Raw genomic sequence first — 13,047 nt, forward strand, 5'->3', positions numbered from 1 at the left:
GCAGTTTCACATGATCTAGCAAATAAAAGTCTAACATTTCCCAGGGCCCACTAAGCCTAACTTTCTTTGTAGCTCCTGGAATTTTGTGATTTTAAAATCTTTTCCTATCACTAGGACAGACATTGAGCAAGTTCACGAATATTGGCAGTTCCAAACCCAAGATCTGGGTTGTTTCTGTCAGAAGCAGCTGAGCTGTGCCCTGTCCCCTGGCAGAGGTGGTTTCTGTTGGTGTGAGGTGCTTTGTGCCTGCTATGCAATGTTCTCCTCACACAAACGGTGAGGTTTGTGCTGAACCTGGCATGAGTGGCTCACAGCCTTTGGTTTCTTGGCTATTAATATAGTCAATTCCTGACTAATAACACATCAATGTTATTCAAAGTGGAATTGCTTGAGCCTCAGAGATCAATTATGCCAGGATGTGGTACAGCCTGACACACCTGGCAAGGCTGGGAAACCTAATTTGAGGTCTTAGTTGAGAACTAGTCAGAGAGAAGGCTTAAACTTGAAATGTTTTGGTTCAAAGATGAACTAAACCCACTCATCCTTCCTCATAATTTCTTGCAAACATTATATTCCATGATTCATTATATCCTATCCAGCAAGAAATCCAATTTATAGATCCTATATTGACTTCTGCAGCAGTCAAGAAGCTCAATTATCTAGCTAATTGAAACATTTCTGTTTTCCCATCCTGGGATAGTGTCAGAGCAGTAAAGTTCATTAAAGCAACAAAGCAAACCTTTTGAAAAGGGAACATAAGAATAAATGGAAAAGATCTGGCAGACCATGCATGATTTGGTTTAAGGGCCAGATTCTTTTGATAATATTTTTTTCTTGAAACACTAGATTGTGTTTTCCTTCTTTGCCCTTTCCAACTTTTTTACTTGATGGTTGGCAATAGCACCTTCCTTACCTGCTTTTTTTCATGGGTATTAACTTCCTAGTCTGAAAATCTCCAGATCTTTTTGTTTGCCCTTATCTCAGGAGTGGAGAGTGTGGCTCCAGCCTGAGGTGCCTCTGTGCAGGTTTTTAGCTTACAGTCAGCTTCTTGAAGAAATGCAAGGCAAGTTTAAAGGGAAAACAGTAACATGGTAAACGATGCAAAATTAAATTTTCATTAGAAAGTTGTATAAAATGACCAGCTGAGCAGCAGAACACAGATGATGAGAATCTGTGCTCCTGCATTAAATCTGTTGCTAAAAGGGTTTTTGAGAGGCTTTTGTTGTAGAGATCACTGGAGATCCTGGTCAGGAGAGCTCCATCACTGTCTTCCAGAGCAGGACTCTATTCCAGAGCTTCTCAGTGCCAGGAGATTATCCAGTTGCAACTCAATGTTAGCAGAGATTCAAGGCACAATATCCCAAGAAATTTTTGGTTTTTTTCCTAACCTGTGCAGCAGCTCTGTGCTTTGGCTTTAGTTGTTGCAGACTTTTTTTAGATGAGCCTGGTAATGAAACACTTCTAAAATTTGAGAGATTTCTTTGCCTAGGGAAGGATATCAGTGTGTGAAATGCCTTTATTTTTATTTACTGCCTCAGGCAGTAAAGCAGAATCGCAGCTCTCTGTTTTTTTCCCTGGTGGTTTGCATGCCACATCCTGGGAAATCTCTCTTAAGAGAGAGAGATTTGGCATCCTAGAACAGCTTCTTTCCTTTTGCAGGTATTTCAGGAAGCTTCAGGTGGCACAGCAATATGTGCTGGGCCCTGGTGTACAGCAGATTTCAGCTGTAATGTTACACATTTGTTCTGTGTTTTTGTGGGGGTTTCTTACCCTGTAGATGTGGTTGTTGGTTTGTACTTGGGTGCACCTGAGACTTGGACTCCCCCTCTTTGAGATCCACTTTCCTGCAGTAAGAAGCAGAGCAAGGAGAGCATTGCCAGTGGCTCCTTGCACTTGAGTAATTTTGTTTCTGGTGGCAGAAGAAATCAGAGCATCAACAGCTTTTTGTGTGTGTGCATGCAGCCATTTTCTTTTCCTAATTTTGGAGAAACACAGAATCATGGGGTAGGCTGGGCTGGGAGAGACTTAAAAGCTCATCCCAAGCCCTGCCAGGGGCAGGGACGCCTTCCACTAGAGCAGGTTGCTACAAGCCCCATCCAACCTGAAATGAAAATCTATTTTACTTTAACTAGATTTTAGTAGAAAATCTACTGAATTTTACTTTTGTTTCTTTCTAACATAACTGAGAGTGTGTGTTATTACTAAGTACCAGTGCTCCAAACTTTTACTTGTGGGATTCCAGGTTGTTAAAAAATTTCTGCTAGACTGAATTGTTCATGCAGTAATATTGTATTTCTTCCTTTTGGGTTTCATTTATAGTAAAATGAAATTATGCTTAAATACTTTCAGTGAAAGGGAATATGAACTTTTTTGTAAGTTAGGAATGCTGAGGATTTTTATTTTTATATGGAAACTAAAGTCTCAGTAGCCAAAATTGCTACTGCATTCTATAGACTTCAGTAGAGAGCTGATTTATGTTCTCATCCTTACATATCTTTAATCACTGAGAACACAGATTTTCCTTTATACTTTTGTTAATCTTGCTTTTGTCCTTTCTGAAAGGTTGAAAATTTTTTTACCCTTCCCAGTTTTGTGTTCAACCCTCCCTTACACCCCTCCTCTTTTGTTAGCTGTATTCCATGTTGTATTCAGCTCTACTTCCTGAGCTGCTGGGATGCTCCTGTGTTCTTCCTGTTGTATCAACACTGAAATAAGAGAGGCAATGATGGAGACAAAGACATTAATAAATTAATTAAGACATTAATAATATTTAATGATTACCAGATAAGAGCTGATGACTTTGCACCAGTGAAAGCTGCAGAAACAGAGAATTGTTGCTGCTTGGTGTGATGTCACTGCTGATGATAAAACAAGTGCTGGTGTCAAGGCTTGTTTTCAATCAGGAAATACTGAAGCAGTTGTGCTGTGGCTTTTCCTGGCTCCAGTGGGTTGCATTGTACACAGATCTGGTGAAATCTGCAGAGCAGAGAGGGGTGGTGCTCTCTGTAAATACCAAACCCTTGATGCTGGATTTGGTGAAAGGCAGAGAACACCTTCCATGTGTACTTAGAGATGTGTATGCCAATTCTCACACAGAAGGCTGTAACCTAATCTGGCACTCCAAAAATAGTAAGCTTTTGTAAAAGTGCTGTGTTTTATATTTAATCCTGCATGCTGGACTGTGATGGGTGAAAACTAGCCAGGTCTGGAAGTAATTTGGCAATCTTGTGGGAATTCTGCCTCTAGAGCATGCAGGAGTTGGGAACCTTGGGTCATTCTAAAGCCATGAATATAACATGTGCATTCCTGCCTTGGGTATCTGACCCTAACATCAGCTCCAGAGCTCCCTGAGCATGGCTGATGATTTTTTCTTAATTCAGTTTCTAGTTATCATATTTACGAATTTACTGCTGCTTTGTGTCTTTAGTCAGCCTGAAATATGCAGGGGTTAACATTGTCTAAAAATCTCTTTCTAGATGGAACCAATAAGGATTCTGACTAACAGGTTTTTGTTCTTAATTCAGTGCCATGTAAATTCAAGGTAACCAGGGAAACCAAGAGCTTGCTATCCTTATATACTTTGCAGAGTGCTTTCTGGAAATAGTGTTCTCCAATCTGTCATGATCAGTATTCTTTGAGAACACAATAAATGAAAATAAGACAGGTAAGAAGCAAGAAGACAGAATCATCTTATTGTGCAAGTAATCATGCAGTGCTCAAAACTTATCATTTTGTTACAGATTTACTGGAGGCACTGGAAAATTACCAGATTGGAAAAAAACCCTGCTTGAATGTATGATAAAATAGGGTGTGTCACAAATTCAGCCTTTCTGAGCAGCAGCACATGTGCCTGGAGACATGCAAATGAAAATGCTCTTTGTTAGGAATCAGCTTTATCCCTAAATTTAGGAGCAGTAACAAACATGCACTCAGTTTGTTTCTGTGGGTTTCCTCCCATGTGTTGTTGCAGACTTTGCACATGAGAGCCAGGAGGGGCAGATGCTTCACTTTTTTCCTGGTACATGGAGTAGTAGAGCAGATCCTCCTTCCTTTCCCTCCTGAATTTAGTGTGGCAGAAACTAGGGGCAGGTGTGGCCATGTGGGGTCTGCATGTGGAGGGCATGGTGGATAATAAATACCCAAAGCAGGGGCCCCATACAGAGTGGTGCTGCTGACTTGACATCTCTGGGATGCTTTGTGGTCCCTGGGTGAGTAGAAGTGTGTTCTCAATGCAGGCAGATTTGTGCATATAATAAAGTGAAAGCATTTGCTGTGTCAGAAACATAGATATAAAGTGCACTCATGCTTAGATCTTGGTCTAAATTCAGATTGTACCTAATCAGTAATGCCAAACCAGTAGTAACTTTGATTTTTTTTTTTTGAGGGTGTGGTGTGTGATTAACAAATAAAAGAATAAATCTTTACCTAACTTTAGAAACAAACTTTTTGTTTAATATATTATTCCTGAGCAGCCAGAGAGCTTTTTTCATTGTGGACTTCAGGAATGGCCTTCACCATGTAGGCAGTGGTGCTTCCAGAACAGTGGCAACCTCACTTCTGGGATCCGACATTTAGATTTCCATCTCTCTGCTAGGAACAGATATGTGCTGTACTGTCTCTAAAATTAATTGTGAATCCTAGGAAGAAATGTAGAAAATGTTTCAAAACAAATTAAAAATTAACGACAAACCAAGTTGGATTTTTTCATTTGTGGCTAGTATTCTTTCACCTCCAGAAAACCAGAAGCCATCAAAGAAAGCAAGCGTTAGATTCTAATTTGGAGTGACTTATTGAAGGAAAATAAGCACTAAAAAGCTCTAATGATATTTTTTGACAGCTCCCTAATTCTTACATGTTGCTAGTAAAAGCTGCCTCAAGCTGGCTGAGAGCCCTGGCTCTCACCTAAGTCAAAGAAATGCATGGCCTGTGATCATTTGGAAGAAATGATACGTTTAAAAACACAGCTGGAGGTGGTTTTTGGTTGTTTTTTTGGGTTTTTTTTTGTTCTTCCAGCATGTGGTAGAATCACAGCTGCTGGTTCTGCCATTCATACTCTGTTGCATCCACTGCCCAACAGCAATAAAGAATAAGTAGGCAAAAATAGTGAGTCTTACTCATATTGCATTTCAAAAGGAAATCCAATACAGCCCAATGATTCAGTTCATTGTTTGTCTGTATGTGCCAATCAATGTCCTAGGTATACCAAAATGAGGGGTTTGTTCTTTCACTTTAAATTGCCTTCACTTGTTAAAAAATAAGGGGTTAAAAAGGGTTGTGAAGTTAATTTCCCATGTGGAATTGCTGTAAATTATGACAGCAGTAAGTGGGAAACATGGTTTTTCATTAATCTAATATTAATGAAAGGCCACCTTCTCTCAGAGTCTTGCTACCTTTGTTCATGTTTAATAGATGTGTTTGCACTATTTGAAGTCTTCATTTGCATCTGAAGATGCAAAGGGGGAGCACCCTTGAGCAGTGTGTAATGATCTTTTCTTTTGACCAACAAAACAGGGACCAAAGAAAGAATGAGAGAACTGAAATCACAGTGGTCCTGTCAGAGAGATACAAGTTGCTTAATTAACTGCTGAAGAGATTCCTATTCATGGGAATTCCAGTCAGGTCTGCTGAGTTGAGTTGGGCAGGACAGTATAAGCAGCATACAGTGCACAAACAAACTTAGAAGTGAGCTCCAAACTCTTTTTCCAGAGTGGAAAAGTCTGGGATGTGGCTGCACATCTGAATCTATTTTATTACCTGTATTTAGGATTGGGCAACAGAGCTGGGGAAGGGGCTGAGGGAGCTGGGCAGGGGCTGAGCCTGGAGCAAAGGAGGCTCAGGGGGGCCCTTGTGGCTCTGCACAACTCCCTGCCAGGAGGGGACAGCCGGGGGGTCGGGCTGTGCTCCCAGGGACAGGGACAGGAGCAGAGGGAACGGCCTCAGGCTGGGCTCAGGCTGGGCACCAGCAGGAATTTCCCCATGGAAAGGCTGCTCAGGCCTTGACAGGGGCTGCCCAGGGAGCTTGGCAGTGCCCATCCCTGCAGGTGTCCCAGGAAGGGCTGGAGGTGGCACTCAGGGCTCTGGGCTGGGGACAAGGTGGGCATCGGGCACAGCTGGGACTCCGTGGGCTGGGAGGGATTTTCCAATGTCATTGGCTCTCTGACATGAGGTACATTTTACATACCAAACAGACAAAACAACAGTTTTATGTATTAGATAGGAAATGTGTAGAATGGTCACTTTATTAGCGCAGTTCCATAGGAGCATGGATTGCTTTTCCACCCCATATAGATGTGAAACAATTGCAAAGCAGCTCAGAAATCTACTTGGGTATTTTTAAAGCACAGAAAATGAAAAAAACACAGCTTCTTGAAATCCTTTCCCACCCAGTTTCTGTGATTCTGTGGTTGTGTCTGACATCCACATAGTACTCTGCTGCTGTTAGTGTAATTAGAGCATTTAGGTTTATTAGTGCATTACCTAAATGCCAATTAACATCTTGTACCATATGAAGGGTAGTTTAGATGCAGTAGTTTCTCCTTGAAGAAGAAACTTTTAATAAAAAGTTAAAAAGTTTTAATAATTAAAACTTTTAAATAATTTTCTTGTGCTGTGTCTCTGCAGGTGCTCTAAATGACCTGTTGGTAGGAAGTGGGTGCATTAATGCATGGTGGGTTTAGACTTGTCATATGGGACTTGGAACAAGGGATATAGAAATGTGGCAGTCTGTATCTCACTGGATGCTGCAATCAGAGCAGGAGCTTGATATTCCTTTTGGGAAGGTGTTCCATATTTATTTAAAAAGCTGCAGGCAGAAATTACGTGTTTTCTTCACAGAGTTACTCATCCCATCATGAGTGGTATCTCCATTTCTCAAGTGTTGATAAAAGACAAAATCTTGACCTTTTAAACGAGACTTCTTAGCTTAGTGAATTTATTTTCACAGTTTGGTGTATCAGAAATAAGTGATGGCAATATTCTTTGCAAAAACAAACAAAATGAGAGCTTTGCAACAGTTGCCCATGTTTTTCCAAGGTATGTTGACTTGACACAAAGCAGCCTCCACATGTACTTGTCACACAGGAAAATGCCACATCATGACTGCATTTTACTCCCCAAGCTGTACTTCCCATTTTATTGTGTAATGTTCTGGCATTTCAATCTATATTTTAAATAAAAAAGAAGTAATATAAATATGCATGTCAAATATTAAATCTTTCTTATGTAAATTTCTGTTGAAGTATGAATTTCTAGATACGTTTAGGACTTCTTGCCCTTGTTTGCCATTGGATTCTGAGAATTAATAATGTTAATTTTGAGGTAAGACAGGATGTGTTATGTAAAAAACTGTCTAAATGATAACACACTCTAAAAGAAGTATAATGCTAAACACAAGCCTATAATTTGTCTAATAAATCACATTTGTAGCAATTTTACAAACCATCATTCCTGTAGAGAAGAAATCAGGTATGCCCTTTTTAGATGGCATGTTAAAATGTGTCTATTTTTTTAGCCAAACCACCACATTTTTTGCATTCCACCCCTTCAGATTGCCATTCTTGGGACAAGCTGGAGTATAAAGAACACGATTTGACAGGTTTGGTGGAGAAAATATGCTTCAGTGCCCTAAAGAAAAGCTCCCTGACAGGGGCCCTAGCTTTTCCTTGATGGAGAGGGTTATGCTGTGCTATCCTGGGATGTGGTTGGGAATGGTGTTCCAAGGAAACAAGTGCACACTTACTTACCAGAGTAACATTGGAGGCACTAAAGCTTTGGGGACAGTAGAGATCTCAGCAAAGGTTTTTGTAGGAACACTGTGTGTGTTCACCTTCCTGCAGATAATGCAGAGGGAATTTGAGAAATATATTGTGCAAAAGAACAACAGCACAGATTATTAAAATAATACTGGTAAGGTGAAATTTAGTTACTTGTCAGAAAACCCAGAACAAGGATAACTACCATGTAAAAGAACTTTTAGCCATTTTCTGTGAAATATTTTACACTCAGCATGTGTGACTGACACTACAAGTCAGTAAAGCCCCTTCTTGTCTGTCACAGACCTGACTCTTTGACTGGATTTGTTTTATAAGCTAAAATTTTATGTTGCTCACCTCATCATAAACAGGAGGGTTGAGGCACACAGGTATACAACAAATTGTGGTGAGTGGAATCACAGGTCTTACTACTCCAGATAGCCTTGTGATATGAGTAAAAAAAAAAAAAAAAAAGGTTCCAAAGCATGTAAAAGAAAAATAAAAACAACTTGAAGTTGAAAGCTGTGATTGCAGAAGTGAGTTGTGTTTCTGTGTATTGAGAATTAAAGGCAGCACAGAGGAAGTGAGAAAGTGAGAGAGGAGGTGCTGCATTGTCCCCTAGGACTGAAGGAGACCCTGGGAGCTTTAAAGAGGCACCAGAGCTCTGATAGCAGGTGATAAACTGTAAAGTGGAATATTAACTTCCCAGGATTTGAATAGAATCAGACTGAGTGAATAATGAGCCATTTCAGTAATGAGCGAGAGCCAGCGGTTGGTTGGTGTTTGAGCCAAGCCCTATGAGTTCCAATAAAACATCCAGCTAAATTTGACCTCTCCACTTAGAAGAGAGGGAGTAGGGAAGGAAGGAAAAAGAAAACTACAGAAACCACCAAACATCAGACAAGCAAACCAACCACGTTCTTTCTGTAGGCAAAGGAAAACAAACCATTTTCATTGGATTCCACAAATGTACCATCCTGCCTTGGAGAAGAACCATAAAACTGCAGCTGGATCATATATTTTTTTTTTCTTTATGCAGCAGTTAAACATACTCATATTCACTTGAAAAATGAACCATCAACTTTCTGTAGCTGTTAGCTGTGCATTCCTTGAAGACATCCTCAGCTTTGCCCTTTTCAGCTGGGTGATTTGCACTGAGTTAAATTCTCCTGTGGATTCCCCTGGTCTGTGGTTTCTCACAGCAGACCACTGTGCTTCCTTTGGAGCCATTTCACCATCCTAATTAAATTTGTGGTCAGGCTTATTTTGCTGTTATTTGTTTCACAGAATCAAACATTTACGAGTTTGGTGTCTGCTCATGAGTGCACTAAAAGAAACTGCTTGAATTAAACAAAAACATGAAGTTTGTTCTGTGGTTTGAAGTGCAAACATGATTACCAACTTCACCAGTCACCGCTGATTTTAATAGAGTGGTATAACTGCTACAGTAAGTGCTTAACTCTAAATTGCACATTTTTGGAAAGGAGACCTGTTCAGTGGGAGTTCTTTGTGTTTCAAGGTAAAGATTGAAAAGTTCTTAAAAAATGTAGACTGAAGTAAAAGTTATATTTTTTTCATTGAAGTTGTTTTTGCTTTGAATGGAAATGTTGCAGCTGTTCTCTTAAAAACTCTCTGAACACTGTCTCACTCATGTTTTGAGGTGGTTTTCTCAGCCCTTGGTGTTTCATTTCAGAAAAATAAGCAGGTTTTTTATTATATTAAAACTATTTTAATATCCATCTAAAATATTCAGAAGAAGCATTTCAACAATCCTTGTTGTCTTAAAACACTTATAAACTGATTATTTGAGACACATTTCCCAGATCTGGCTTGAGGCTCAGCTGTTTGCATTCAGGTGATTGTTGGCACTGTGACCAACTTGAAGTTGGAAATATTTTTTTTAATGGAAACAAATAAATCCATATTCTTAAGGAATAGAAAAACCATGCTAATGTTCATTTGGTTTAAGGCATGGAAAGAAACAGGCTGTGCAGTTACTGAAAAGAGCTGTTTATTCATAAAGTTATGATCCTAGGAGCTCACCGAAGCCCATATGGTATTTATCCATCTCTAGTGGGGGATTTATCTATTTCTTGCAATTGAGTTTTAAGAGCAAATATTGTGTTTGTGATAATATTGTGCAGAGAACTGGAATTTGGATTAATGGTGAGGACAGTCCTTAGCAGAACTGCAGACTGAAGCAAAGCTGTGGAAAGCTGGAAGAATGGCTCCAAGGATGGCAAAGCACTTGAGGAGGCTGGGTAAAATGATTGCTGTGTTCCAGACATGTTGCTTAGTTTGGCATCTAACACTTTCTCAGAGACAAATAACTTCTATAATAGCCACTTCAAGAGATGGAGCACAGCATGCAGATTAAGACATGTTTAAACACTGAATTTCAATATGCAAATCACAGGCTGAACATAAGCTGCTGTTTCTACTTTTGTGTGGGCTTGTTTAGCTTAAAAACACACAATAGGCTGTGATGAATCACTGCACCCAAGGGTGGAGTAATGCACTGTGTTCCTGCAGGACTGGGGTCCCTGGAAGTACTTTAGGATAAGGATCTCTGGTTAGCAAGGGCCTTGAGAAAGGGTCCTACTTGTTTCCTTTTTTTCAAGGAATTTAGCAAACCATGAGGGGTCAGAATCCCTGCTTCACAGCCCCAGCTTTTGGCCTATAGCTTGTTTTGTGCTTCTAATGTCAGGAATTTATCAGAAATTTCACATTCAATAGAGATATTTTAGCCATAGAAATAAATCAATAACTGTTTTAATTTGAGTAAATGGATATTTTCTGTTGAACAATTCTATTCTATTGAATTTCTATTGAAATATCTGGTACCCTAAGTACAAAGACCTCTGCATCAATTCAATCTCCTTCAAGATTTCCTTGGAGAGGAGATTCTTTCCCCTTGTAATGAAAACAGTGCCTTGGGAAGACAAAGGGACTGTTTGGTCTCAAAAAGGGTTTTTACAAAAGAGTTCCTTTCACTTTGCAGTGCAGAGCCATGATCTGCATAAGCAGCAAGAGTAAAAATCTTCTAGGAATTGAAGCAGCACTGCAGGCATTGGCTAAATATTTTCAGCCAATAAGAATAAAATAGGGAAATAAAACCAAATACTTCTGTGTAAACTTAGTGCTGTTTATAAATCCAGAGTTTTCCTTGTGTAACCAGATGTTTAATTTACCATGTCAGGTCTTGACATTTTTCTGATAAGTATGAAAGATAAATCTATCACATGTTTTCTTTTTAACTGCGATTGCATTTGCAGCATAGCATGCACGGAAATAATAGATTGCTTAGCAAAGTAAACAGAGGAAAATGGTGTTTAGAATTTCTGTGTAAGCAGTAATTAGGGAACTGCTTGTCAGTTTTAGAGCATTGTGAAATATTATGGCATATTGTGACTTTATTTTTACAGAATCTGTTACATACCTGTCACGTTAATTCAACTAGAAAGCATTCTTTATGACAATTCATATAATATCATAAAGGCAGCCAGTCATGTTTGTAACCAAATCATTGCATGTCTCAATGTTGAAATTAAATTGGAAAGGAAAAAGAGAGTGCAAGAAGATTAAGCTCAGTATAAAACACATTTTAAAGGGTGCAGATTTTAGTTTGCCATTCCTCTTGCAATCAAAAAATTCTTAAGATGTGAACTTGCTTAATTAGACATATCTACTCAAATTAATATTTTGTCTAGTTTGACTTTTTGACAAAAGTCAGCAGATGAACCACAACAAAGTACCCAGAACTGATGAAAAATGTAACATTTATTGCGCAGTTCTCACAGGGCAAGATGGATTTTTACATTTATTCAGTGACTCTAACTGTGTTAATTCTTTGTTGGTCCACATTTACTGTTGACCAAAGTGGACTCATGGCTGTTGACATGTATAACAAGATGTGAGGTTTTTATCTAACTAGGTTTATTTTTTTTCTAAGCAATTGGATGGAGCCCTGCAAGTTGTGTGCAATTGGAAATGACCTAAGGTTTGAAACATGATCTTTACTTGTTGTTCTTGTGAACTGCAGGCTACACAAATGAGACCGAATGATCCTTTAGGTCTTAGTTTGATCATTTAGGTTTTAGTTGTTTTGGGGGTTTTTTAAGCTTTCTCAGGCACTGCTTGGAAGGAATCCAGTTTGTGTGATTGGTGTCTGAAGCCTGTCTCTTGATAATAAATATGATTAGGTCTTCTTTGTGCCTCTTGTTTGTTTTGTTTCTGTCATTTACAGTTGTTTTTAGCAATCTGTACATTGCTCAAACAGCACCAGGTGTCAATTCAAGCATTTTTACTTAGGCATATCTGTGTCATCTGATCTTCTAGGGCAGGGACCATAAAAGGGTTTACAACATTTCTGTGAAGGGGATGTTTTGGGCTTGCAATCTCTGCAGCTACTTTAAATAAGTTATTTGACTTCTTTGTGTCCTCACAATGTGCTGGAGTTGAATTGCCTGGAGTTACACACACCTGGTGCTGCTGGGCAACCTTATCACAGTTTCTGGATGGTTCTCTCCCTCTGTACAGCAGTTATAATGAATACTGTGTAATGAAGCATCCCTCTACTGATTTGTTTTTATTAATATGGCCTAGAACAGTGACAGTCAATATCATTAAATATTTTTATCTTTCTTGGATAAAAGTAGCAGAGTGGATATTAATGGAACAAATAAAAAGGCTTTATGAAACATTGTTATATAGATATCTATGTACTTGGACTTTATTCCTCTCTGAAATGGTGCAGATTTTTTCCAATAATGTTTACCACAAGCTGAAGTGTTTTTTTACACCAGTTCAAAACAGAAATTGTTAATAACAGTGATAGTATCTACTAAAAGGAGCTATTGCTCACTTGAAGGTAGTTTAATATTCAAGATTACTCTTTTCTTTGCTTTCCATCTCAAAAAGACTGGAACATGTTGGGGCTTCTTGATTTTACTTCCAACATTCAGATTCAATTTTTAAGAGTCTTGCCAATGTTTTCAGTTATAGCAGGACTTTGACTTTTATTCCTTGTTCTGTGTCCACTCCCATCATGTTCCAAGGGATGTGAGCTGATTGAAATGTTGTATTAATTAACAAGAGAAGTACTTGGGAAGTGGGGACTGTGGTATGATTTTCTAAATGAAAACAGTAGATGTACTTCTGTTTCTATTTTATTTGGCTGTGCTTCCTGCTATGTGCTGGGGTGTTCAGCATATGCACCCAGCTTCAGTTGTACCATCTTAATTAAATTATTCTGGAAAAGCTGGTTGGTAGCTGTACTTTTGGGCTTCAATGTTCT

The sequence above is a fragment of the Agelaius tricolor genome, unplaced genomic scaffold (assembly GCF_023055355.1).
Source record: "Agelaius tricolor isolate 1412-34295 unplaced genomic scaffold, bAgeTri1.0.p SCAF_15, whole genome shotgun sequence".
In the NCBI taxonomy this organism is placed as follows: Eukaryota; Metazoa; Chordata; class Aves; order Passeriformes; family Icteridae; genus Agelaius; species Agelaius tricolor.